At 35.9% G+C, this 27841-nt stretch overlaps 1 protein-coding gene and 2 long non-coding RNA genes across 8 annotated transcripts in view; 2 read left to right on the top strand and 1 right to left on the bottom strand.

Annotated features, from left to right (window-relative positions):
* The window catches only part of LOC118149138 (uncharacterized), a 39969-nt gene extending 15348 nt beyond the window's left edge, over nt 1–24621 (bottom strand). For 4 of the 6 annotated variants that reach the window (XR_013529029.1, XR_004736372.3, XR_004736376.3 and 1 more), the window contains exons 1-7: nt 24578–24621; nt 23841–24106; nt 21120–21229; nt 20126–20247; nt 13442–13708; nt 13137–13323; nt 8319–8477 (exon numbers count right to left, since the gene is read on the bottom strand). This is a non-coding gene — a long non-coding RNA (uncharacterized LOC118149138). Of the gene's footprint in view, nt 1–8318; nt 8478–13136; nt 13324–13441; nt 13709–20125; nt 20248–21116; nt 21230–23840; nt 24107–24577 lie in introns of all 6 variants that reach the window. The other 2 variants (XR_004736375.3, XR_004736373.3) reach the window with 2 other exon arrangements.
* Nucleotides 1–27841, top strand: part of LOC118149139 (uncharacterized) — a 429176-nt gene that overhangs the window by 123811 nt on the left and 277524 nt on the right. The gene's annotated exons all lie outside the window — the stretch shown is intronic.
* LOC144580104 (uncharacterized) overlaps nt 24748–27841 on the top strand; it is a 34988-nt gene continuing 31894 nt past the window's right edge. Inside the window, exon 1 of the long non-coding RNA XR_013529035.1 lies at nt 24748–24806. This is a non-coding gene — a long non-coding RNA (uncharacterized LOC144580104). The remainder of the gene's footprint in view (nt 24807–27841) is intronic.

Genomic DNA, 27841 nt, shown 5'->3' with positions numbered 1-27841 from the left:
TTGTTAATAGCAAAGATTGTTACTGTTGGAGTAAAAGAAAACGTGGGCTCTGATCAGGTGAAGATAGCATAAACATTATTGAAGTCATCAAGAATTTTGGTTCAAGAAATTACAAAACTATACTCGGAATCACTAAAATGCAAATCTTTATTCTTCTGTCTTCAACACTAAACTCTCCTTTTCTTAGATGTATTTAATATTGTTATATGTAAACTTTTATTTACTAAGACTTCAATTGAAGATTATTGAAATTCCTTCACAGTTTTCTGCTCTGACATAATATTTCATCCAACTCTCCACAAACTATCATTTAGTAACTATGAGAAATGAGTAAATATTAGTAAGAGATTAAAAGAAAATCTACTTAGGTACATTCAAACAAAATTAAGTGAATTTATATAAATTAAACATTAAAAACAACTGAAAGAGAAAATTACAATTTAAAATTATAAAATATGCCTATCTGAAGGTCATAAAAATATTATTTATTTTCATCTTAGTAACACAATTTTATTTTAATATTTATATTAACAATTCTACCAGTTTGTTTTGCATGTGATTTGAACTATCGATAAAGAATCAAACTCTTTAAAATGTGGCTCCCCATTTCACTCAGTAAAATGTATTGAAAACAAAATCAATATTTTATTATACCTCCATACTGCAATGTTATATTTTACCATGAAACATACAATGGGCTCTTAGGTACTGACTGTCCAGCTTAGGCAACAAATTATTATTATTAGTTTGGAGTCCCTTTGGATCTATCCCTGATTTGAATATTTCATTCCACTTTTGACAACTAACTTCTGTGCTTAATTTGGTGACTGAAGATAAAACCTAATACATTGTATAGAATTCAGTTCAGAAAAACAAAGAAATAAAAAACTATGCAATGGAAGTTAAGAGGCATGGAGTGAAAAGTGGTAACACATATGTAAAATGAGTTATTTTGTTTTGTTTTGTTTTTGTTTTTGTTTTTTGAGACTGAGTCTCACTCTGTCACCCAGGCTGGATTGCAGTGGTGTGAACTTGGCTCACTGCAACCTCTTCCTCCCAGGTTCAAGAGATTCTCCTGCCTCAGCCTCCTGAGTACCTGTGATTACAGATGTGCACCACCATGTCTGGCTAATTTTTGTATTTTAAGTAGATATGGGGTTTCACTACGATGGTCAGACTGGTCTCAATCTTCTGACCTCCTGATTGGCCCACCTTAGCCTCCCAAAGTGCTGGGATTAAAGGCACAGCCACCATGCCCTGTTGTGAAAGAAGTTCTTAAATGAGTAGAGAGAAAGGAGAGATTCACTACTTAGGCCAATAATTGCTAACATATATATCTGATAAAAGACATAATTCCTGAGATCCATCAAGGTCACCAAATTTGAAGTAGAAAAAAAAACAAATAAATCTATGCTTGGTATATCATTGTGAAATATTGTTCAACTGAAAACAGAGCAAATATTATAAAATTAGACATAAGAAAAATCTATTTTACTTCCAAATAACTAAACTTATGTAGGATATCAAAACAACGCAATTAAAGATGGAAAACTGCCTCTTGGTATTATCAAAGCCTGAAGAATGAAATAACTGTCAGTTTAAAACTGTATACCTAAAGAAATTCTCTTTCAGTTTGGGGTTAATAATCAAGATATATCAAAGAACTACCACATAAATATTAAATTCCAAAATTCCATCTCTAAAAAAAATTAATAATATATTTCAAGAAATAATTATTTTAGAAAATTCAAGATGCAAACAGAAATGTCAACATAGAATATGATAAACACTTAGGCAATTCTACAGAGAGATTGATCTGCATGCAATCTTAACGAAACCCCTGTGATCCCAGCACTTTGGAAGGTTGAGGCGGGTGGATCATCTGAAGTCAGGTGTTCAAGACCAGCCTGGCCACCATGGCAAAACCCCTGTGTACTAAAAATGGAAATGTTAGCCAGGCGTGGTGGCGAGGGCCTGTAATCCCAGGTACTCAAGAGGCTGAGGCAGGAGAATGGCTTGAACCCTAGAGGAGGAGGTTGCAGTGAGCAAAGATCATACTTCTGCCCTCCAGCCTTGGAAACAGAATAACACTTGATCTCCAAAAAATAAAAAACTAATTAAATAAATAACATAAAATCTTAACATGAATATCCAAATTATATGACCTAAAAAGAACAGAACTGAACAATTGAATGAGAAGATGATGTGAAATGGAAAGGAGATACTGCATTATAGAGATGCGAGAGTCCTATCAGGATTAGAACAATACTAATAAGATCAATTTTAAATTAAATGCTATACGTAATTTAAAACATTGGGATTTATAACATAAAATATAGGAAAATACAATCGTAATTAAAAAATGGCAAATGAATATTATAGAAAGTAATAACTTAAGGTAAATAAATAAGACATCACCAAAAATATATTAATGGTAAATTATTCCAATCACAGAGAAAGCCTGAAAGAATGACACTTGGGGAGGCCGAGGCAGGCAGATGACGAGGTCAGGAGTTTGTTACCAGCCAGGCTAACAAGATGAAACCCCACTTCTACTAAAAATTAGCCAGGCATAGTGTTGCGCCCCTGTAGTCCTAGGTAGTTGGGAGGCTGAGGCAGGAGAATCACTTGAACCCAGGAGGCGAAAGAAGCAGTGAGCCAAGATCATGCCACTGCACTTCAGCCTGGGTGACAGAGCAGGACTCTGTCACACACACGCACACACACACACACACAAACAAGAATGAAAGCATGATTTAATTTTAGCTACAAGAGACACATTTAAAATATAAACAGGAACTATAATTCAAAAAGTTATAAATAAATAGGAGAATAAGTTTCCCTATATTGAAAATAAATTTTTAACTAACAAGAACATAAAAATAATTACAAACTCCTATGCAAATACATCTCTCAAAATATATAGAGAATAATGAACAGAACAAAAAAAACTGATTAGAAAACATTAATACACATTTTTCAGGAAGTGGTAAATAAGCATATAAAAGTCAATAGGATTTAGTTTTAAAGACATATCTTATGCTTTTAAACATTGTGATATTAAAATATTTTAATAATAGGGTACACTTTAAAACCACCAGTCTTTTGAATATATTTACAACACAAGACTTAACAATAACAGTTGTCATCCCTGAAAGTTTTAATAATATATAAAACTAACAGTTCATTGCACTATACATTGTTTCCACAAGTTTCCAATTACTTTAACTCTAACATTTATATTGTCTTACTATAATGCAAATTATATTAGAAAAAAACAACCACGATAACAACACTGCAAACAAAATGATCTAAAAGTGGTTGATAGTTTAAAATATACCAAAATAATTCTTTAGTCCAAGAAGAGAAATATCATATATTAATTAGATGTTATTTATAGAGGGATATAAAAATAATGATATAAAAACATGTTGTATACTGAGAAATGTGTATTTTTAAATTATTAACTAGTAAAGAAAGACTAAAAATTTAATATTTCAAAAGTGAGGAAAATATATCAGAATAATTCCTGGGAAATTACTGAGTAGGATGTGATAAACATAAAAACAGCTATAAATAGTAAACAAAAAACTAGACAAGACATACCCACATGTTTATCTGTAGCAGAATGGATTCAGTAGAAACAGATAAGGAACAAATAATATTAGGAGAGAATATCATTTCATAATTAAAGATGCAGCACAACTTAAATGCAGCAAGGGATATTGTGGACAAAATTCTTCAAAATAAGTATGATTCTACTTGATATTGACAATTTTCTAGGAAATATAACTTCCTACAACTGACACAAAAATACTAAAAAATATGAATAAACCCATAAACAAAAAATAGGAGGCTTAAGTGGTATAAAAATGTGTGATATAAACTTTTTAAAACACAGGTATTCTTTGTTAAATGTTTTTCAAAATTAAACACGAGGGCTGAATTATTTTAGGGGTGAATTTACTAATCTTTCAGAAAGAGGTAATAACTATAGTCAACAAACTATTAGTATAGTGAATTATGGTGCTTATTTTAGTATATGTTTGTGTACCTGTATTATTTACATATTTATATATTATATTTAATATGCATGCAGTTTTCTATACTTACATGTTTTAAAATCCTTCTGACTACCATTTTGGTGTAGTTTATAAGATAATATAATAAACATAAAATTTGTTGCAACAAAACTATTTAAAAGTGGTTGATATTTTAAAATATATCAAGATAAATCTTGAGCCTCAGAAGAGAAATATAATATGTTAATTAGAAGGTATTTATAGATGAATATAAAAATAATGATATAAAACATGTTTTATACTAAGAAATGCATATTTTTAAATTATTAACTAGTAAAGAAGAATAAAAAAAATTCTTGCTGGGTGAATAGATAAATTTGGGTACAATAACAGTAATAGAATAACATAAAATAATACAAACAAACTACAGATATTTTCAGTAACACAGGCAAACTTTTACACAAGCATGCAAATTGTCTGAGTGGCAAAGCAGATAACTACAGGCTAAATACAGTGCAGCATGTTTTAAAACATTTTGATAGCAACTAAAATTTGAAGGTTTTATTTTGTAAGGTAGTATAAAAATGAAGAGTGATATTAAAAAATATATATCACCTATATTTATATCTAGATACACAGAAGATGATAAATATGAGATGGAGCTGTATCTGATATAAGTGTTTGAGGGAATACGAATAATGGGAACATAAATATGAATGTAAATAAAAATGCACACATAAATTTAATGAAGAGTTAAGGGTAGTTGTTCCTGTAGGGGAAGCTAAGGAAGTAGGAAGGAAAAAATCCATAGTTAAATTTAGTAATACTAATTCTGTTTGGTTTTTGGTGGGTTCATGGTGTTTTATTACATTACTTATTGAGTCAGTAAAAGATAGTCATATATGGACAATGATTTTAAGCATGGCCAGTCCTATCTATCGTTGTCACATGTCATCACTGAGACACTGACTGTTGTACCCCTCTCTCTTACTCATGAGGACACCTGTGATTATAGCAAGGATCTATTATCTAATCTAAAAATGCACATTTAATTGTCTAGAACTAACTTCAAGGAACCAATTTTGCATGAGATTAAGGAAACTAAGGTGAAAATACTTCATGAAAGACAAATGAAAACCCTGAGAAATTTGGGGAGTTGCTGAGTGATCTCTTTATTGCTGCTCTCTTTTCATATAGGTCTATATTACAAGTGTCAGGGATGTCAACTTTAACAATTTTATCTTCTTAGGTGGGTTCTGTTAAGAAACTATCATCACAATCAGTGATATTTTATGAACATTTTATTCATGGTAGTTTGGCCCTTCATTCTTCATGTTGTTTAGACTCCTAAGTAATAGACATTCACTTTTTTTTTGGAAAAATCATGTAAAATTATTTTATTCAGGTATGTCAAATCTAATTACCAGAACTTTGTCCTGTTAAAATAAGAAAAATGGTATGCTAGGATATGATTCATACTTTATATGCCAGGGAGCCCCCCAAAATAAAATGCGATTCAGTTTAATAATTTATCACATGCGTTAGGTATATTTCATTGAAGAGAGACCATTTGGAAATGACTTTAGTTATTTAAACACTATGTAATGATCATTTTCAGGATCTTCACATCTAGTAAGCCACAAGGCTTTTTGTCTTTTCTTCTTACCAAAGGGGGGTCAGATTCAGAAAAAAAAAAAAAAAAAAAAAATGAACACATGAGTGAATGCCCAGCCATTCCTGATAATTAATGGAAATAGTATGATGATTTGGAAAGAAATAATCCAGAGTATTCAGGGATGAGAGGATAGATATGTGTTAGGTCGAAATAATACAGTACTGAATAGGAAAACAAAACATAATAAAACAAAGAAGGTTGGGTACAGTGGCTCAGCCTGTAATCCCAGCTCTTTGGGAGGCTGAGGGGACAGGTACATCATTTGAGGCCAGGAGTTTGAGACCAGCCTGGCCAACATGGGGAAACCCTGTGACTACTAACAATACAAAAAAATAGCTGGGTGTGTTAGCACACATCTGTAGTCCCAGCTACTTGGGAGGCAAAGGCACAAGAATCGCTTGAACCTGGGAGGAGGAGGAGGAGGAGGTTGCAGTGGGCCCAGATTGCACCATTGAACTACTGCCTGGGCAACACAGCGAGACTCCATCTCAAAACAAAAAGAAAAAAGACACCTGCCCCTACTTTGCCTCCCACCTTGAGTAAAAGCTCCCTGAGGCCTCCCCAGAAGCAGATGTTACCAGGGTACTTCATGTACAGCCTGAGGAACCAGGAGCCAATCACCCAGTATCAGGTATTTCTTTAAAGCAGTGCAAGAGAAGACCAATTTTTTTTGTAAATTACCAAGTCTCAGGTATTTCTTTATAGTCTTCAAGAGTGGACTAATATGCATGGGAAAATTTGTGTCAAAACTTAGCTCATAAAGTAAGAATTAATAAAATTGCCTTAATGAAGTTTCTTGTAGAAAGGAATTTTGAACAAAAGTATACCCATATTTATAAAAATTCAGTGAAAATTATCTTATCCGTAGCATGAATTTGACATCTTTTTGTTAATACAGTAGAGCCAAAGTATGTATCTTTTCTAAATAATAACATCAAACAGTGTTATATTTAGGGTAGTCTCTTATGTTTCAGCACATTAGTTTTTTTTTTATGCTTCAAATAATCTTCATGTGATTTTTTATAATGTGTGAAGTTGTTTTGACCCATGGGTCTTTAATATTTTTATAACCTACAAGGTTATCTTTTTTGTTTGTTTCTGAAATGATTTGATGTTTAATCATAAAACGCTTACAGCATTTGAATAAAACTATGTCATTATATTAACTGTGCAAAATATTTGCCACTACTTATTACTGGAGAAAGGCTTCTACTTCTAATTACCTGATTTTTATGGTCCTATTTCTTTTTATTACACAAATCTATATTACGATTTCTTGTGCTTAATTCTCTTTAACATGCTGTAGCCTCCAAAATGATGCTATCTTGTCAAGTCCTTGCATGAAATATTAATAATCTATTCATTAGGATAAAAATCATGAAACCAAGAAAGAAAAACTTGGGAGAATTTTATATTTGGTGGAACAGTATTTAAGACTAATGGAAACCACTAGGACTTTTGATTATGTTCATTACAATGATTTGGTTCTGGATTATTTTTTCCTAGATTACCTACACACACATGTCATCCACTGTGGTAGTTACTAGATACTGAGAACTTGAAATGTTGCTTATTCTAATTGTGATGTCCTGTAAATACGAAATACATATCAGATCTTAAAGACTTTGTTTTAAAAAATGTAAAAGCTCAATTATGATTTTTAGATTAGTTGTGAAGGAACAATATTTTGATATAGCAGGCTAAGTAAAATGTATTACTAAAATTAATTTTACCCAATTCTGTTTGCCTTTTTTGAAAAAAGCATGAGACTATTAGAAAAATTGAATTACATATGTTGGTTATATTAAATTGTTACTCAACAGTGCTGCACTAAACAATTTGACTTTGCCTGAAAACAAGTTTTGTTTGAAAGAGAGAAATACAAGAGAGAAAATGTTGCTATTATATTTGCATTAAGTTTCCATAGTTTCTACATATTTGTTTCAATGAGAAAATAATCAAAGTGGTTTTCCTGTTTCATAAAGACCTTATTTGCATTATTGTTTCTAACTTCCCTAAAGAAAAGCTTACTTTTTTGATCAATGAGTTTACAAATGTCAGATCCTATTCTAGAATTACACAAAGAAAACAACACCAAAATTGGGGTTATAAAAGTAATGTCTGTGTAATATTGATCTGTATTCCTAAAGGAGAATATTCTGTTCTCTTATGCCTTTAACACAAACAAGGCATCACTCAACAGAACAGCTCAAACATTCACTTGTTGAGTAAATAGCAATTGAAAAAGCAATTGTCGAAACGATACTACAGCATACTATAAGCATCCAGTGACCTCTTTCAGATCTCTAAAGGAAGGGCAAGAAATTTGCTATAATAAAATCCTTTGAGACTAAAAAATCCGATGGTACCATAGTAGAAAACAAGTAAAAAATAAATTTTAGCAAAGCAAAACCTCTCATTAAAATAAGAAAATCAGAAGCACAAATACATAAGTTCAAATATTTTAATTATTAATTCTTCCTGTTTCGGTATAGTAAAAGAAAATCTATTGTTTAGTTTGTCAAAATGATTTTGATTTACTTTATATTAATTTTCCATTGCTAGTGTAATAAATTACTACAAACTTAGTAACTTAAACCAGTACAAGTGTATTAACTTACAGCTTTGTGGATCAGATGTCCAAAATCAGTTTCACTATGTTGCAATCATGGAATTGATAATGCTGTGCCCTTCTGCAAGTTCTAGGAGATAATCCATGTTTTAGCTTTTCCAGATTCTAAATGCTGTCCACATTCCTATTGATTCTGTTTCTCCCGACTCTGTCTTATAAAGAGCCTCATGATTACATTAGGTCTCCTGAATGATGCAAAATAATCTTTCCATCTCTAGATAATTACCTGAAAAGTCCTTTTTGCCATATAAGTAAAGATATTCAAAGGTTTATGCTGTCTACCAAACCACCTTATTAGCAAAACAACAGAATTTTCTAGCATTTTGAAAATAAAATAATCTGTCATCCTTTCAATTAAACAAATTCAATTTATCAAAAACATTACCTTAAAGGAAACTCAAGGGCCATATGCTTTCTTATTTGAGCTATCTTAAATATTTATAGAAGAATTAACAGCATTTATATACCATAGCTTTCACAAAATAGAATTTAAAAAATCCCAATACATTTTATAAAGCCAGCATAATACTGATACAAAAATAATGTTATGGGTAGAATGTCTCCCAAAAAAGACAAATTGAGGCACTAATCTCTAGTACCTGTGCATGTGACTTTATGTGGATTCAGGATTTTTGTATATATAATCAAGTTAAAATCAAGATAAAAATGCTGCACTGGACTTCTAAAGTAATAAAAGATGGCAGGCAAACCACCAGAAGCTAGTAAGAGAAAAGAGTTCTACCTAAAATTTCAGAGAGAGCAGGGTCCTGGTGACAACTTAATTTTGGACTTCTAGCTTTCAGACCTGTGAGACAATAAATTTATATTGTTGGACATAACTTTGTAGTATTGTGTTCTGATCAGTATCAGAAACTGATCTACAGACCAAAATATTACAAGTAAACAAAATAATATATCATGACAATGGATTCAAAATTCTTGAAAAAAACGGCAAAATAAACCAGAGCAATCTATAAAAATAAATATAACTTACTACTAAGTGAGGTTTGTTTCAACAATGCACGATTGGCTTAGCATTAAAAAATCCATTAGTGAATTCACTGTATTGAGTATAAAAGAGAAGAATAATACAGTATCTTAATATATGCAGATAACTCACTTGGCAAAGTTCAGCATCCATCTATTATTGAAAACTCAGAAAAGTATGAACAGAATGAAACTTCGATATGACAAACAGCATCTTCAAAATGGCTTCTGTTCATGTAACATTGACAGATAAAACATTAAATGCTTCCCAGTAAGTTCAGGAGCAATGCCAGGGCATCCATTCTCAACACTTTTATTCAGCATTGCACTGAAAATCCTTCATTTCTTCCTTCTCTAATGTGCTTCCTTTCTTTATGAAAAGACTGATTTTCTGACATACCATTTTCTTTCTGGAGAATATGTTTTGACACATTGCAAGCTGTATCTACTACTGCCAACAAATGCCTCCAGGTTTGTCTGAAAAAGACTTAATTCTTCAACGATAAGGGTAATGTAACTTGATGCAGAATTCTAGATTGCTTGGTTTTTCTTCCAATGCTTTAAATATTTCACTGCACTCGGTTCTTGCTTGTATGGTTTCTGAAGAGAAGTCTATTGTAATTCTTCGTTTCTCTAAAGGTAACCTTTCGCATGACCCCACCTCACACACCTTGGCTTCTCTCAAGATTTTCTCTGTCTTTTGTTTTGAATTAAATAAATATGACGTACCTAGGCATCAATTTTTTAAGAGTTTTCATACTTGGTATTCTCTGAAATTCTTAAATCTGTGGTTTTGAGTATGTCATTAATTTTGAGAAATTGTCAGCAATTAATTTTTCAAATGATTCAATATTTGTCTTGCTCATTTCTCTATTTCTGATCACCTGACGTTTCCATTACATGTTGTATGTTTTATAAGTATCCCACAATTCTTGACCATTTTGTCCAATTGCTTTTTTTCATTATTTTTTTTCTCTTTGCATTTCAGTACAGCAGGTTCCTAGCAATATATCTTTAAGCCCGCTGATTCTTTCCTTGGCTCTGTCTAATTTACTGGTAAGTCATCAAAGGAATTCTATATTTCTGTACAATTATTTTAACATTTCTAACATTTTATTTAAGAGTTTTTTTTTGAGACAGAGTTTTGCTCTTGTTACCCAGGCTGGAGTGCAATGGCGCGATCTCGGCTCACCACAACCTCCACCTCCTGGGTTCAGGCAATTCTCCTGCCTCAGCCTCCTGAGTAGCTGGGATTACAGGCACGTGCCACCACGCCTGGCTAATTTTTTGTATTTTTAGTAGAGACGGGGTTTCACCATGTTGACCAGTCTGGTCTCGATCTCTTGACCTTGTGATCCACCCGCCTCAGCCTCCCAAAGTGCTGGATATTTATCTTTTTTTTTTTGAGACAAAGTCTCGCTGTGTTGCCCAGGTTGGAGTGTAGTGGCATGATTTTGGCTCACTGCAACCTCTGCAACCCTGGTTCAAGTAATTCCCATGCCTCAGCTGCCCAAGTAGCTGAGACCACACCCGGCTAATTTTTGTGTCTTATTTATTTATTTATTAATTATTTGTGAGATGGAGTTTTGCTCTTGTTGCCCAAGCTGGAGTGCAGTATCGAGATCTCCACTCACTGCAACTTCTGCCTCTTGGTTTCAAGTGATTCTCCTGCCTCAGCTTTTGGAGTACCTAGGATTTCAGGCACGTGCCACCACACCTGGTTATTTTTTTGTATTTTTAGTGGAGATAGGGTTTCACCATGTTAGCTACACTGGTTTCGAACTCCTGACCTCAAGTGATCCACCTGCCGTGGCCTCCCAAAATGCTGGAATTACAAGCATGAGCCACCATGCCCAGCCTAATTTTTGTGTATTACTAAAGACATGGTTTCACCAAGTTGGCCAGGCTGGTCTTGAACTCCTGGCTTCAAGTGATCCTCCTGCCTGAGCCTCCCAAAGTGCTGGAATTACACACATGAGCCATCTTGCCTAGCCTCTAGGATTTTCTTTTTATTCTTTCTTACAGTTTAAATCTTCTTACTTACCTTACCTACCTGTTCTTTCATGTTACCTGTTTTATTTTTCTTTAGAACCATCAACTTATTAATTATGGTTATTTTAAATTCCTGGTTCTCTTTCCCCTCATGTCTCTGCTGTATCTGAATCTGGTTCTGATGCTTGCTTCAATTCCTCTCTTCAGGATGTGCTTTTTCTTATCTTTTATCATGCCTTGTATTTACATTTTTTATTGAAAGCCGGACATGTGAGATCAAGTAGTGGGAACTGAGATAAACAGTCCTTTAGCATGAAATTCTATGTTTATCTAACCAGGAGTTATCCAGTGTTTAGTGTTTGTTACGCCTATAGATATCAGTCTTCAATCCTATCTAGTGTCCTTACTTTTACCCCACGGTTAACTTTGAGTTTCCCTAGAGACTTTGTAAACGGAGTTTGTGTCTTGCAGCTTGTTCAGTTGTGGTTCACTGTTATTATCCTGGAGCTCTGTTGTTGTAGTGGTAAGATACTGGGGAGAAGTGTTCTACAATAATATAACTAAGTCTCTAGAGGGAATTTTCTCCGTGTGTGTGTGTGTGTGTGTGTGTGTGTGTGTGTTTCCCAGTAAGCCACAGCTGGTGGTACTGTGTGTGTGTGTGTGTGTGTGTGTGTTTCCCAGTAGGCCACAGCTGGTGGTACTGTTTTTTTCTCCTACTCAAAGCATGACAAGATGTTCCTCTGATCCTCACAATGAGAACCTAGTGAAGGTACTGGGGGAAAATAATTTTTAAAATGTAGGATTCACCCCAACCCCAGACCAAGAGTGAGTCCTGGAAGTTTGTAGCTCTCCGAGTAGCCCTCACTTTCGTTCCAGCATTTAGGCTACTACAGCTGCAGGCTTCTCCTCCATCTCTACCACCCATAAACTGTGACACCCTGTACTTTCCTCTCTTCAGTTTTCTTGGCAGCTGTTTGGTTTGCAATATCAATTCTTGTTTGGAGTTAAGAGTTATTTTAGGATTTTGTCAAAGCCTAAATAATTAACAGAGAGAGTCTCTCTAAAAGAAATTGTCTATTTGGGAGTGGATATTGTGAGAGGAATACGCATGTCATAGTAAATAATGAGCATATTCAGGGAGGTAAAGGCAGACAGAAGTTTTTACAGAGAAAGTGAGAATGATTGTATAATTATTTTCAGATATTTATCCTTGACTGCAAGGATCAACAACAAGGATCGCACCAGCCTGAGGCTGCGCAGGCAGCTGCCAAGCAGGTATCCTTACAGAAGTATCTTTTTTATGTGTAAGGCTGTGATGGCCTTTACACAAAGTTGTGGTTTTTGCAGTCTTTTGTGATTGTTCTTGCTATTATGGATGTATGCATAAAAACCCTCCCCTCCCAGGCTTCTCCACCTCCGTTTGGTACAGTTTTTAACACAAGTGACTCCATTTTTGTCCTCATAACTTTCACACTTTCGAAGTTTTCAGCTGGGTGAAGTACATTTGCAGTTGCTCATTGAAGCATTTTGTGATTTCTGCTTTAAAAACTCTTTGTCAGATAGTTCAATATCTCTGTCACTCTGCCATTTGCAATGCTCGTCTTTTTCCATTCAGTTTGAGATACTTCTAATTCTTGGTGTAAGACCAGATTTTTTATTAAAACCAGGACATTTTTCTGTTAGGCTGTGAGACTCTCAATCTAATTTAAGCCTTCTCTTTTTGCTATATAATTTGACGTGCCTTCTTACCCCCTTAATACTAAGAGGACAGCGACTCAGAATCTCCAATGTGTTTCCATTGAGATCAAAGGGGACGACACCTTGTTACCTTAGACAGTGGTAGGAGTTTCTGTTTCTCACCAGGTATCCCATGATGCCTTCCTGTTTAAGAGGGGTGGAAGTGTCTTGTCACTGTTCCCAAGTAGTCTCCATTGACACTGCAGTGGGAATGTTGTTGTTACCCTCTGATCTGGGTGAAAGTATTGACTCCATCCGGTATCTCCTCTGCCTCTACACTTAAAGGAAGGTGAGGAAGAGGAAGTCCTTGTTAATTCTGATGGAAGTGAAAGTCCAGGCTTTCTGCATGGTTTCCACTGCCATCATGGAAGAGGTTGCACTGGAGCTGGTGATTACCTGGATGTGATAAAGCTCCAGTTCCCTATGTGGCCGCATTAAAAACCTCCCCAGCAGCGGAGTTGGGATGTCTTTTTATAAGCTGTCAAAGGTGAAAGCCTAAGCCACTTGGCTGGTGGTGGTTGGTGGTAATAGAAAGGTTGCTTTCTTAAACTTCTGCTTCCTTAGGTTTTGCTTTTCCTATTCATTTGTGTCAAGAGAACTGGTTTTAAGGGGCTTATTTTGCCTGCATCCATTGACAATTCTGGTTTCAGGCTTCTCCAGCACCTGGCATGAAAGATATGAGGCAAAAATAAAACTCAGGGAGCTCACTGTGTATCCAACTTTTTAGTTTTGAGGTCTCTAGCCAATAATAATTCTTTTTAGCTTTCAGGGTCTTATATTTTATACATAATGCCCAGAGGTTTTACTAGCACATATCAGGAAGAATGGGGAAAATATATCTACTGCATCTTCTTGGAGGTGTAGTTTTATCTAATTTTAAAAATGTAAAATATTTCAAAAATTTAAACTATTATAGAGAATAATGTGAATGACATCCATAAACTATCCAGTCACGTTTTCATCTGCTAATATTAAGCCTTATATATCTAATATCCATTGTTTATTTTGTTTTAACATATAAAACATGAAAGATACAGTTGAATTCTATTGGGCACCTCTCTGTAATTTTTTTCCCTCACTCAATTTGCAGTGGCAGCACAGTGTTTACCATTCCTGTGCATAGCTACCATGTTTCTACATATGTATATATGCATATTAATTATATAGTAGTCTCCTTTTATTCACCAAGCATATGTTCAAAGATCCCCAGTGGATGTCTGAAACTGCAAATAGTACTGAAGCCTATATAGTCTAGGCAGAAATTTATTTTACTTTTTTTACAATTTCACAGATAGGTTTGTTTTCACCATATATCTTAGCAACCTCAACATACATTTTTTCTTTTGTTTTTGTTTCCTTATTAAGTCAAGAACTTTCACCTTTTCAGTTAAAGGAAGTGCACATGATGGCTTTTCTGTAGCATAGTAAAATGGCCAGCATCATTAATCTTGTGCTTTGGGATCATTATTAAGTACAATAAAGGTGATCTGGACACAAGCACTGAAGTATCCTGGATGATGCCTAAGTAACTGAGGGGCTGGTAGCATGTAACATGAATAACTACACAAAGGGATGACGCGTGTACAGGGCATGATGCAGCAGAAACTGAGATTTTATCAAGCTACTCAGAACAGTGCACAATTTAAAATGTCTGGAATTGCTTGGCGTGGTGGCGCACACCTATAATTCTGGCTCTTCTGGAGGCAGTGTGCTGTGATCACCTGTGTGACTGCAACCTGGAAAACATAGTGGGATCCTGTCTCAAAAAAAAAATCTTAAACGTTTATTAATAATAAGTTTCATATGTTTCTAAAAATTAATTACATAAGCATACATTTTTATATATTTGTAAGATTTATTCATGCTGATAAGTGAATAGTTGTTTAAATTTCATTTCTGCTTGGCTAAATATCTGGTGATTATGATACTTTGTAAAAGTGCCTTTTTCTTTATCTCTCTCTCCTTTATATTTTTATTAGTCTCAAAGGAAGTTTGATTACCTTCACATTTTAAATCCAAAACCTCAGATTCATATACCTTCAGTCACTACTATGGTTTGAATGTCCTGTCTAAAACTCAGGTTTAAATTTAATTGACACTGTGACAGAATTAAGAGATGGGATCATTAAGAGGTGATTAGATTCTTTCTCCTGAATTGATTAATGCAGTTATCACGGCAGTGGGTCAGTGGTCTCAGGAATTCATTCCCCTGCTCCCACAGTGTGGAATAAAGCAGCAATCATGGACTACAATTTAGGGTATCCAGTACGTAAAGTAAGATCATGTTACTTTTAATTCTAAAGATGAAAATGTAGAAGTGGCAAAGAGAAGTGATATTATTAAAAACACACAAGGAGCTTCAAATGGCTAGAAGAATTTCATGCTTGCCTCCTTTACTCAGAAGAACAAAAATAGTGTGTAGACAATCGCTTTTATTACATTATAAAAGAAATAACACTGGAAGGCAACAGAAACGTGACAGGAAACATTGAAATCAAGGAAGGAGAAGAGACAGAAGAAGGCAGTGTGCTTGGCTGGGATTGGCTGGGAGATGGGAGTGACTTCCCAGCACGGAGAAAGAGAAAGTGAGAGAATTGAGGTAGTCCACATTCCCACCGTGGAATCTTGCCATAGGAGAGCACTTTGACCCTGTGAAGCCTGGAAAATACACAGGGAGCTTCCAGGAGACTGTGAGACAGATCTGTTCCAAGACGAAGTTTGTGCTTGGTCCCACACCCTTTCTCGGACCTAAGTCGTTACAGCCAAGTGCCATTTTGAATCCTAGCCTTTAACAGAATGGATACTGTCCTGGAGCTCAGTGGCACTGGGGCTGACGTGCTAGGAAAGCTTGGGCTGTTGCTGCTGGAACTGGGGTGTAATCTGGGAATAAGCTCCCAGATTTGGAGTTGATGAGTGAATGAGGCATGAACTTCAGCTGCTGGTTCTGGGAAGTGAGGTCCATATGACTGAGACCAGGGTACAAACTGGGTAAAACTTGCTGCTAGGCCTGAGTTGCAAACTGGGAAGGCAGTTCCTATAGCTGGGCTGAGCTGTGAACTAGGCATGTGCTGCCAGAACTGATGGGACTATGGCATGAGAGGGATGACTGTTTGCCCCACCTCTGGCCCAAGCTGTGTCCAGTGAAACCTGCCCCATTCCCTCCAGTGGCAGGGCCTCAGTACAGCCGCAACCACGCCTTACTTGAGCACTCTGCTTGGGCCTGAGATTCACTCTGCCCTGACCCGTCTTGACTGGTGCTTTCTCTCATGTTGGTGGGACCTGAGTGCATGGTCTCTCACTTGATTTTACCCATCCTTCCAAGATAGATCACATAGCCAGGGTGCTGGGGATTGACCAGTTTAGTCCAACACTGTAGCATCAGAATCACCAAGGGCATAGAGATAATAAATTTAAAAAAAGGAAAAGAAAAGAAAACATATTGAATAACAAAATACATGAAAGCTTCTCAAGTGAATCAAGATATTTAAACATGTAAATGCAGGAGGCTCATTTATCCCCAAGCAGATACAATGCAAAAGTTTCTCCTCCATGCCACATTATAAGCAGATGTATGAAGTTAAACATAAAGAACAAATCCTAAAACAGAAGACACAAATGTTGAGTCACCTGTAAAGGGAACTCCCTGAGACTAACAGCAAATCACTCAATAGAAACTTTACACACTAGAAGAGAGTGAAATTATATATTAAAAGTGCTGAAAACTAAAACCCTTTCAACTAAGAAGGTATATCCAGCACTGTTATCTTTCATAAATGAAACAGAAATAAAATATTTTCCAGACAAGCAAATGCCGAGAGATATTTAGGGAGGCCCTAAAAGAAGTACTTAAGGGGCTCTTAAATCTAGAATTTAAAGCATGACATTTACCATCATGAACACACATGAAATCATAAAACTCACTGGTGAAGTAATTGCACAAAAAGGAAGAGAAATGATGCAGATATTATCATTACAGAAATCCACCAAACTAAAATGAAAAACAATGGAAGAAGAATTAAATAAATAAATAATATATAAAGCAGTCATAAAACTTAGCTCTTCTTGTTGCATTGATCCCTTTACAGTTATGCAGTGCCCTTCTTTGTCTCTTGTAATCTTTGTTGGTTAAACTGTGATATATCATGTCAGTAGAATGAAGGAAAAAAACCATATGATAATCTCAACAGATGCAGAAAAAGCATTTGATGAAACATACCTGTATGATAAAACCTCTCAACAAACTGGGCGTAGAAGGAAAAATACTTCAAAATAATAAAAGCCGTATATAACAAACCAACAGCTAACATCATATGAAATGGGGAAAAACTGAAAGCCTTTTATCTAAGAACTAGAACGAGACAAGGATGGCCACTTTCACCATTCATATTCAGCAAAGTACTTAAAGTCATAGCCAGAGATATCAGGCAAAAGAAAAATAAAGGTCATCCAAATAGAAAAAGAGAAAGTCTAATTGTCCCTCTTTGCTTATGATATGATGTTGTATCTAGAAAAACCCAATGGCTACCAAAAATATCTTAGATTTGATTAATGAATTCAGTAAGTGGCAGGATAGAAAGTCAACATGCAAAGACCAATAGCATTCTTTCTTCCCCTCCCTCCCTCCCTCCCTCTCTTCTTTCTCATCTTCCCCCCTTTCTTCTTTTCTCTCTTTCTTTCTTCCCTCTCCCCTCCCATCCCTTCCCCTCCCTCCCTTCCTCCCTCCCCTCCCTCCCTCCCTCCCTCCCTCCGTCTGTTCCCCAGTCTGGAGTGCAGTGGTGCAATCTCAGCTCACTGAAACCTCTACCTCCTGAGTTTAAGAGATTTTCCTGCCTCAGCCTCGCAAGTAACTTGGACTACAGGCATGTGCCACCACGCCCAGTTAATTTTTGTATTTTTAGTAGAGACAGGGTTTCACCATGATGGTCAGGCTGGTCTCGGTCTCCTGACCTTGTGATCCACCCACCTCAGCCTCCCAGTGTGCTGGGATTGCAGGCATAAGCCTCTGTGCCTGGCCTCTTTTCTTTTCTTTTTTTTGATGAGTCTTGCTATCACCCAGGCTGGAGTGCAGGGGTACAATCTTGGCATCTAGGCTCACTGCAATCTCTGCCTCCCAGATTCAAATGATTCTCCTGCCTCAGCCTCCTGAGTAGCTGGGATTACAGGCATATGTCACCACGCTGGGCCAATTTTTGTAATTCTTTTTAGTAGAGATGGGTTTTCATCATGTTAGCGATGTTTGGTCTCGAACTTTTGACCTCAAGTGATCCATTCGTCTCAGCCTCCCAAAGTGCTGGGATTACAGAGGTGAGCCACTGCACTGGCCTAATATGCTAGTAATAATATAGCTGAAAAAATATATAAGGCAATCTCATTTATAAAAGTTGCCAAAAATATGCCTAACAATAAAATTAGCCAAGGAGGTAAAATAGCTTTATTAGGGAAACTAACAAAACACTGATTAAAGAAATTGAAGGCAACCCCAGCAAATAGAAAAGCATCCTATGGTCATGGACCAGAAGAATTAATATCACTAAAATTATCATGTTACTCAAGGCAGTCTACAGATTCAGTCCATCCCTATTAAAATGCCAACATTCTTTCACACGAAGTTAGAAAAAATAGTTCTAGAAGTAATATAAAATAAAGAAGAGCCCAAATAACCAAAGCAATCCTGAGCAAGAAGGACAAATCTGGAGGCGTCATATTACCTGACTTTACAAAGTCATAGTATCCAAAACAGCACAGTATTTGTATAACAATAGATACATAGACCAATGGAACAGTATACAGAACCCTGAAATAAAGCTGCGTATTTACAGCTAACTGATTTTTGACAAATCTGAGAATTTATACTGAGGAAAAGACACCCTCTTCAATAAATGTGCTAAGAAAATTGGCTATAGAAGAATAAAACTGAACTCCTATCTCTCATCATATAGACCTTAACTCAAAATAAATTAAAGATTTAAATGTACAACCTGAAAGTATAAAAATACTAGTAGACAACTAAAGCAAAATTCTTCTGGACATTGACCTAGGCCAAGAATTTATGACTAAGACCTCAAAAGCACAGGAAGGACTTAATTAAACTAAACAGGTTCTGCAAAGCAAAATAGATAATCTAGAGTGAAGAAACTGTTGAATGTGATTAAATATCTGTGAACTGTTAGTCTAACAGGGGTCTAATATTTATAGTATTTGAGGAACTCAAACAACTCAATAAATTAAAAACAACCAATCCTGTTAAAAAGTGGGCAGAGGACAGGAATAGACATTCCTGAAAAGAAGACATAAATGGCCAACAGGTATACAAAACAATGCTTCACATCACTAATCATCAGAGAAACACAAATGAAGACCAAACTGAGATACCCTTTTATCCCAGTCAGAATGCCTATTAGGCATCTAAAAAGACCAAAAAATAACAGATAATGGTGAGAATGTGGCAAAAAAGGAACTCTCAAACACCATTGGTGGGAATATATATCAGTACAGTCACTATGAAAAATAGTAGGACAATTTCTTGAATTTTAAAACCAGAATTAATGTTTGATAGAGCATTGTCACTACCAGATATCAACAAAATAAATTAATAAAGTAATGCCTGCACTCACATGTTTATTGCAGCACTATTCAAAATAGCAAATACAAAATCAACCTGAGTTTCCCCCAACGGATGGATGGATAAAGAAAATGTGGTACATATACACTAAGAAATGCTACCTGTGCATGAGAAAGAGAAAATTCATGTCATTTACAGCAACATGGATGGAACTGGTGGTTATTATCCTAAGTAAAATAAGCCAGGCACAAAAAGAAAAATATTGCATGTTCTCACTTATGAGTTAAAGAAATTAATTACATAGAGGTAAGGAGTAAGAGAGATGACAGAATAGATAACAGACTGAAAGGGTAAGTTGAGGGTAGAGAGAAGACTAAAGAGAAGTAGGTTAAAGGGTGTAAAAACATACAGTTAGACAGAAAAAATAAGTTTATTTTTTTCCACAAATGGGACTTCTTATTTATATTTTTAAAAGTCTGAACTTTAAACAGATTATTTAACTGGTTGTTCATACTCACAAACTTGTTCAACTTTAGCAGTTGTCTCATCCCCAGTAGCTTTTCCAGAACTATTACCTTCACCATGAAACTCCGTGAGTTGTCCCAGTTCAGACTCGGGCTACTTCAGCACTTTTACTTTTCTGAAAAAGACATCATGGAGAGGATGAATAGATTGGCAAGGCTTCCCCCCGCCCCCAATTCTGTATGGAATCAATTTATTGGCCACTTCTTTCAAGTCATTTGTTTCTCAGGTCATGATTTCCATCTTCTTTTTCTGGATTTGGTGGACCCACTGGTGCTGAGTGTAAGAGGTCTAGATCTAATTTTTGCATTTTTTAGTAAAACCAATGCAGAACAGACAAAACAAATCAACACCAATAGTGTTCACATCAAAAAAACTTTAATCATGGTCTGCCACTTTTTACTGTGGAACACATTTTATCATGGGTAAGATTAATGCCGTGGAAGTTAGGAAGTTTTTGACATGAACATCTTCAGGAATCAGCTGGAATTTTCCAAATTTACCTTCATTATTCTGCACGTACGCAAAACTCACTTCAAACACATGACCCTTGATGCTGTCAGATGCAATTTTAGTTGCTTGAGCCCCAGTGACTAGTGTCTTTCCAGTATTTCTTATATTGAACATAGCAGGTGCTTTTACATCACACCATTTTTCTTAGAAAATAGATCAACTACCTTTTTTTCTTGGCTCCTTTCTGCCACCTTTTGTGAGGTGTTGTTTTTGCCAACCACCAGGGGGCTCCTCAGAGAGCCAGAAAGGCTAAAATTGATATTTGATAGTAAAGTAGGGTGAATATAGTTAGCAAAAAATATATTGTACACAGGTGATGAAGACGCTACATGTCCTGGCTTAATTGCTACTCATTGTATAGATGTAACTTTTTAAATTTATACAAATTTTAAATTTATATATATTTAAAAAGGAGTAAGAAAGGATAAGAAAGTAAAAAATTAAATATTTTTATTATGACTGTTATGTACTCACTACCTGTGCCTTTCAAAGCAAGGGATGGGCAACAATGTGGTATGCTTAAGAAGTAATCCTCAGGCCTTTAGCCATGGCCAAGTCATCATCCCTGGATAGTTTTCTCTTGGCGCCTGAAAAACACAGGCCATCATTTGCAGGTGTATTTATGGCCAACTATATGACTTTACCATGTAGACAACATAGTTTAAATTTTAGGAAAGAAAGAAACATACTGAGATTATATCTACATATAGTATGCAGTATTATCTCTCTATATCAATATCTGCTTCTGTCATAAAATAAAGAACAACTCTAAACACAGTACTATGGGCTCAAGAAATTATTTCCCACATTTCTAATTCATACTCTGGAACTGGCAGACATTGCCATACAGATGATCACAACATCTACTTAAAGTCACACATCACAGTGTACTCCATAGATATGTATAATAATTCTGTACTTATTCCATATCAGTTAAAAAACAAAACCTAAAAAGGCAAAAACACACACCACACACATTAACCACATATAGAAACTTTACTAAGTAGGATTTGATAATTGGTTATATGTGGGATGTGAATGAGAAGGAGACAACAGCAGTGTCTCTCATTTTGCTGTCCAGAGTAAAGGGGTGAGAGGTGGTGCTATGTTTTGAGGTAGAGAAGAAAAAATACTAGAAGACGGTAAGGTTGCAGGCAATAAACATCTCAAAATTGTGTTAAGAAGATGAATGCTTTTCTAAGACGTTTCAGTGGAAAGAACCAGTAATATGTTGATAATTTGGGTAAAGAACCTAAAAGAGATGTGTATGTGAAAACAGACAGTTAATAATGATATATCTAGAGATGATATCTGGAGATTCAGTGAGAATAAGAAGGTGATAAAGAGTAACCATAAAAAGAGAGAAGGACGCAGTACAGAAGCCTACAGGTAAAAGACAGACAAGAAATAAACTGATCAGAGGAATAACAAGAAATAAACTGATCAGAAGGAAAATCAAGGGGATATGGTGTCAATAAAACAAAAGAAAACAGTGTTCACCTAGTACAGAGATTGTCAAGTATATCAAACATAACTCAAAGCAAAGTAAAAGTGAAAGTGTGTATATTGAATTTAGTGTCATGGAGATTCTTTTAGATTGGATTCCTCCGAAAAGGTGACCCAGAAAAGAAGACTTATGAGGCAAAAAGTGTATTTGAATAGGGATTTGAGCAATTTCCGGTTCAAAAAAAATAAAGTAATATCCAAAAGGAGAAATACCAGCGAAGTGTGGTTAAGGTGTGGATTATCATTGTGAGCAATAAGGGCTTCATCCAGCGAGGGGGCCTCTGAGATATAGTGCAGATCATGCCTCAAAATGGTCTGAGTGAGGGAGAGGAAAGCTTGCACAGTGATCAGTGGGCTCTTTTCCCTCTGGAATTGAGGAGTCTCATGAATAGGGTAAATCCTTTGCACATTCAAGCTGCCCTAGAAATGAGTAGATCAACTTTATGTGACATAGCAGAATGGCACCAGGAGGGGCAGTGGAGAGTCACAAGCACTTGAGTTGGGAATGTGTCAATAATTTCATTGCGAAACTTGATCCTTATTCAATACTAATATTAATGAAATGGAAACTGTAGAGAACAAGAGAATAAAAATACACAAAACAGAGTATCAGTATAGAAAGTTTTCTGAAAAAGGAGGAGTATGTGAGATGCAGAGCATTAGTGGAAGAAATAGGTTAATTTAGCAATGAATATAATAACTAATGTTTATTTTAAAATTTCTGTGTGCTAAGCATTATATTAATGAGAAGCAAAATCTTTACAACTTTCTAGAAAGCTCTAATGTTTTATACAATATGGATAATAAATAAATTGGTCAGTGAACTAACAATATCAGCAAACAAATAGCATCATTTTTTTTATATGGTAAACTCAATCAAATTCATTTCCTTTTCATCCTGTCAGATGCATGAAATCAAGGTATTTCTAAGATACTATCCAAAAGGAAGCATATTGAATGAGGTTATTTTTGTTTGTTCACATATTAAGAATAGTTTATCTAAAATTTTATTTGGTTAATAGTAACACCTATTTTTATTCAACCTTGGGATCCATTAACATTTTACCCAGTATTATTATATACATAAAGCTATAAACAGCCATAAGAGAAGAAAATGCATCTTGTATTTTTGGTTTCTACAAATTTCACGGTAAAAGGCAGAATGGTAAAATGTATACAGTTGCAGTTAAATTTTTGAGGCTTTGTTTCTACTTGAAAGAGACACCTAGGTATTGTGAACTTCTCAGGAGACCATTTTATAACAAGAAACTCTTGTATTTACTTATAAAAATCCAGTGTTAGATACGTAATCTCTTGTACTGAACATCAGAGAACCTAGATGTGCTGTCAGACAGTATTTGCGGTGGTAAGAATGAATGGATAAAGTCTCTTGGGCCTCCTCTTTTGTCAGTTATTTTTAAGCTTTTCTTAGCTGTGTCTGACAGTGTTGTAAGTCCTTTCATCTTTTTAAAGCTTTGGCAGAAACTAACTTCTTAAAACTACCACTCAACTCTGATAAGCAAAATAGTATGTTTGTTAACAATGCTCAGTCATAGTCTCGTATTTCACTTTAGCCTGGGCGACACAACGGAAACTCTGTCTCAAATAAAAAATAGTCTTGTATTTAAAAATATGATACACGTTATAAATTTTTATATAGTAATGACTTGCCAACTTGAGTTTAGAACTTACTCAGCATATTCATCGACAGTTTACTGTTTCTGAAGGTGCATAGATGCCCTTAATATTCTGAGCTCTTTTAAGTAATCAAAACTTCTTAAAGGGAAAGAAAAATATGCTTTGGATCAGATAGAGCATTAAAGCGTATAGCTTCCCCATGGTGATGGGACCCTTTGCATGACTGCTTTCTTATTCTTTTCCTTGTTCCTGTGTTAAATCAGAGGTCCAGTCCACAGATTTTAGAGGTGGTCTCGTTGCTGCTATCCCTTTCGGAGTACCTGGAAATGAACAGCCAGTAGTTGGGCTCAAGCAATAGGAAGTGAAGGTACATTTTCAATGTGGTGACCATGTCTGCAAGAATTTCCACAGCAGATAAGATGAATATTTTGTGGAAAGGCAGTTGAATAAAGACATAATTGAGAGGAAATGATAAAGTTAATGAAAATAAGAATGTTACAAGAATGGAATGAAACAAGGACTTTTTTGTAGCTAAAGAGCTTAATAAGCAGTCTAGGAACTATCTGACAAATCTCAACCCTGGAGGCTTCAGTGAAGATGCATTCTCCTTCCTTGCTCCTTTGGTCACCAATTTTAGGGGACAGTTCTTTATAAATATTTTTTGTTTTTCAAGGCCTGTGCTTTCTGACAAAAAAAAAAAAAAAAAAAAAAAAAAACACTGGCAAGCTTGATTTAAGAATGATTGCCTTAGCAAGAGACAAAGTATTACTCCATAGAGATAAAACACTCACCTTCCGTAGAGCCATTTGTTCATATCCCAGGGCAGTAAAGATCTAGGCATCTTTCTTTCAGTTATGGGACATTGGGCCCACACACCAGCTGCCCTCTGTGAGGTCTGAATCACCTAACAGCAGGGTTCCTATGACACAGGAACAAGTAGACATTTGGCTCTCACTGTGTCATTCCATGAGGGAGGCTCAGGATTTGGGGAGCAAGTACTGAGATTCTCCATGAGCAGTGGTAAGCTGTTTGTTTCCTGATCCAGAGATTGTGTGTTTCCTGTAAACACGCTCTCTCCCTCCAGTTGCCTTTCAGTGTTGCTGTGTCCTGATTCGCTGTTTCATCACCTTTACTCCAGATCTGTTTCTTGACCTAGGTCTACTGCAACCCCCAGTTTTAAGCTCCATGTTCTTTACCATATTTAGCACAATCTTGTGCTTGGATTTATCAGCCCTTTGCATCCTGCTTCTATCACCCAGGGAACTCTGATTCTAAGCCCTGATTTCAGGCAAACACACAGTACTTAACAAGATACTTTTTATGAAAATAAGGTATGTTATCATTGGTTATATGGCAAAGAAAGACATTTGGGATTTTGAATCTGAATTGCATTAAATTTGAAAGGGGGATAATAATACTGTTCTGATAACATTGTAAACTACATGGCAAGAACAGATAAGATTTCCGTGTAAAAACACCTTGTAAACTATGAAACATTAAACGAAGATTTCTTATGATGATACCATCACGTCAAATCTATGAATAGTTGCCCCAAAATTGACATTGCTATTTGCTAACTTTTCTTGTGCTGCATTTTGTTAAATTCTAAGGCTCATAGATGAAAGTGAGGACCAATAGTAGAAATCAAAAATGTTGAAAACATAGGGTCTCATGATAATAACAAAGACGTTTGAGGAAAATAATTTATTCAGCTCTATTCTATTTCTTGAGATTAGAACTTATATATTATTTTACTGAACAGTCTTTTATAATCTTTTTAAAATTTTTCTACATTCACCTGAAATGACATACTCAAAATAAAATTGTATCTCGAGATGTGTCCCTCCTCTTGAATCCCCTAATTCTCTAATAAGGTGTAACTTTTACTCATGTACGTACTATCTTTATTTTGCACTGATATTTGATGAAACTTTTGCTTCTGCCTATTCAGGTCTCTGAACAAACAATAGCATATCCTTCTATATATCCCAAGTGTGCAGTTAGATAATATGCCACACTAAAGTAACCATAGGGGAGGTTACCTTAGTAAGTAATTGCCTGGTTATTAAATTTCCCTGTATCTCCTTGCCTCCAGAGCACACATATACTTCTTTAACCCACACAAAAACCTATGAATTACTTCTGTCTAACAGGAATCCCCAAATCCCATGGCACAGACCAGTAGAGGTCTGTGGCCTATTAGAAACCAGGGCACATGGCAGGAGGTGAGTGGCAGGTGAGCGTGCAAAGCTTCATCTTCATTTACAGCCGACCTCCGTTGCTTGCATTACCACCTGAGCTCTGACCTTTGTCAGACCAGCGGCAACATTAGATTTTTATAGGAGCACAGTCCCTATTGCAAACTGCACATCAAGGGATCTCAGTTGCATGCTCCTAATGAGAATCTAATGCCCGATGATCCGAGGTGGAGCTGAGGCAGTGATGCAACACTGCAGAGTGGCTGCCAATACAAATTAACATTAACAGAGAGATCTGACTGCCCAGAGACCTTGATAAACAAACTGCTTGCAAACTCATATCAAAATTGCAAGCAGCAATTAAGCTGCATGTAGTGGTGGGCTTTATAGTGGCCAGTGAGTTGATGTACTTCAATGGTATGGATGCATCTGGTGGCAGGCTTTATGTCAGAATCCGACACTTATTTTAGTCCACTTGTGGCCCACTCTTTATTTTATTTACCACTTCACTCTATGCCTCTTTCCCACACTATGCAATTGTCTCAGTCACAGCACTGGTAAGCCTACAAACTAACACTAGCCCAAATGAGTAAAAAGCAAATATCACTGGAGAGCTTCTTTGAAACAAGGAAAAGACCCAATTATGAGACAGCAGAAGACTCTAAGACTGCCAACAAAAAGCTGCATTTGAAAGGAAATACCAAGAGTCCTACTTAAATTATCGGTTCATTACAACAGATGACTCACATTATCCAGGTCCTCTCTATATAATATGTGGTGACTGGCCATCCAGTGAAGAAGCCACCAGAGTTCAAAACTGCTTCACCACATGTTGCTCTGCAAGGAGACAAACACCATGCAATAAAAGACAAGCCTTTGGAGCTTCTCAAGGAAAAACATGTGAACACGAAGAACAGAAGCAATTATTGAAGGCTACTGCTTCATTAAACGTGTCTGCACTGAGAGCGTCATTTAAGTGGCTAACCAGAGCGCTAAAGCTAAGAAGCCCTTTACTATAAGGGAAGACTTGATCCTGCCTGCTGCAAAGGACATTTGTCATGAACTTTTAGGAGAAGCTGCAGTTCAACGGTGACACGTGTTCCTATTTTGGCTAACACAGTAACTAAGTGAATTGATGAAACAGCAGAAGATATTGAGGCACAATTGATAGAGAAGAATAAATGAGTTACTGTGATACACAATTCAGACTGATGAGTCTACCAATGTTGACCACAGGGCAATAATGTTAGTTTTATGTGATATATTTTTCTAGAGGATGTTCATGAAGATGCGTTATGTGCACTTTTGTTGGCAACCCACACCACAGCTGAAGAACTATTCATGTCTTTGCATGATTACATAGCAGGAAAAAAATAACTGGTCATTTTGTGTCACTAAATGCACAGGTGGCGCAGCTGCCATGACTGGATGGCTTTCTGGTCTCACTACTCAGGTCAAAGAGGTCGCTTCTGAATGTGGGTCTGTGCACTGTGTCTTCCATAGAGAAATGCTGGCTAGTCTAAAAATGTCACCAGAACCTAACAATCTTTGACAGGATATGATTAAAATTATCAACCACATCAAGTATTACACATGCCCTTAACTTGCATCTGTTTGTGCAGCTCCATGAGGAGATGTGCAGAGAGCACGCGCGTTTCTCCCATACGCAGGAGTGAGATGGCTTTCTAAAGGTCAATCACTGGCATGAGTTTTTGAGTTACAAGGGTCACTCCAGAGATTTCTTTTAGAAAAACTGTCACTACTAGCAGCATATTTCAGTGACACAGAATGGTTGCAGAACTTGCTTATTTGTGTGACACATTCAACCTGCTCAATGAACACAGTCTGTCACTTTGG

The sequence above is a fragment of the Callithrix jacchus genome, chromosome 18 (genome assembly GCF_049354715.1).
Source record: "Callithrix jacchus isolate 240 chromosome 18, calJac240_pri, whole genome shotgun sequence".
NCBI classification, from domain to species: domain Eukaryota; kingdom Metazoa; phylum Chordata; class Mammalia; order Primates; family Cebidae; genus Callithrix; species Callithrix jacchus.
Note: the sequence above shows the minus strand (reverse complement) of the source record. Positions and strands in the feature narration are given on the sequence as shown.